Source organism: Aplysia californica, unplaced genomic scaffold (genome assembly GCF_000002075.1).
Source record: "Aplysia californica isolate F4 #8 unplaced genomic scaffold, AplCal3.0 scaffold00023, whole genome shotgun sequence".
In the NCBI taxonomy this organism is placed as follows: domain Eukaryota; kingdom Metazoa; phylum Mollusca; class Gastropoda; order Aplysiida; family Aplysiidae; genus Aplysia; species Aplysia californica.
This window is the reverse complement of record NW_004797293.1, coordinates 1,368,784-1,370,014: the sequence shown is the minus strand read 5'-3', so window position 1 is coordinate 1,370,014 and position 1,231 is coordinate 1,368,784. Positions and strand designations below refer to the sequence as shown.

Here is a 1,231-nt window from a genome sequence, read left to right as displayed (position 1 = left end):
GAGAGAGAGAGAGAGAGAGAGAGAGAGAGAGATAAGGGAGAGTAAGGGAGAAGGATAACGTGCAAAGTTTGCCAAACCTATTACTGCCACAATAAACCGAGGCCAAACAGAAAAAAAAAGATTCTTTATCTGAGTAAACGGACGGACCAGGTCGTCACGTATTGAAACAAAGTGTCTCTCCATTCACGTAGTCCACAACAGTGTTTGTTTACTTTTACTTTGTGAAACGTTTTCGCTTCTGAGACGGGACAGGTCAGAGCTTATTGTTTACTCTTAGTTTTAATTAGTTTTAATAGAGGTTTTTTCGGCGCTCGCAACTGTATTGTTTACTCTTACTAACACGTTTCGTTGTGGCAGTTAGACTTTTAATTGTAACCAACAGCACCTTAAAATAAATTAAAGGGTCTAAGAGAAAACCCGTCACATTAATTTTAAAATTAAACCTATTTGTTTGCTTATATTTTGATTTGCTTTCAAGAAAATAGGTTGTGCATGCTTTAATGGTGTTTTTTAATTTTTAAAAATGTTTTTTAACTTGATTAGATTAATCAAATACGTATTATTTATATTTCACCAGTTGTGTTGTGAGTTAAGGTAGCCTTATTTTATTTATTTTTTCTTAAAATGAATTTTTCCTGCTTTTCACTTGACCCCTCTCAAAGCGTCTCTTTATTCATTGCTGTACAGCAGAAAAAACAATATGGGAGGCTTGGATTTAGTGTACTTCATTCTGTGGGATTTGATTAAAGAATGTATAGTACAAATTATGTATACTACCAACCTTGGGACGTGCAACATGTTGGCGGAACAGCGGGGCAGGCTGTTCAACGGGGTCTTGTTTTATAGCCCTGACTACCCAATGTAAATGAACGTGATATACATAATATATACGTGCACATGTATTCAGAGCCGATAGTCTTCACTATCCATATCTTTATGTCTTTCTCGTGAGAGAAAGATTATCAAGTAGCCAACCAGTGAGTGCCGTGCGTCGTATGTGGTGTGGAGCGCAGTCAATTTGCTTTAGGAACATCTGGGTGAATTTACTTTAGTTGAAAAAGTACAGTACCATAAGGGAGTTCACAGATGGTGGAAGGCGGTATAAGGGCATACATACAATGTTTACTGGCGTCCCTTTTGCGTGCAAGGACGATGAGCTTAAAAGCTTGTTGGAGTCTTTTTTTCCTTTTTTGTTGTTGTTTGTTTGTTGTTTTGTTGTGGGGGGGAGGGG

The 1,231-nt window shown here is 37.6% G+C and overlaps 1 protein-coding gene across 2 annotated transcripts in view; it reads left to right on the top strand.

The window, feature by feature from the left end:
- LOC101845976 (copper transport protein CTR2) overlaps positions 1–1,231 on the top strand; it is a gene marked incomplete at its 3' end in the record, with an annotated part of 26,462 nt that overhangs the window by 8,317 nt on the left and 16,914 nt on the right. Inside the window, 1 exon segment of one of the 2 annotated variants that reach the window (XM_013088377.1) lies at positions 167–252. 2 annotated transcript variants of the gene reach the window in all.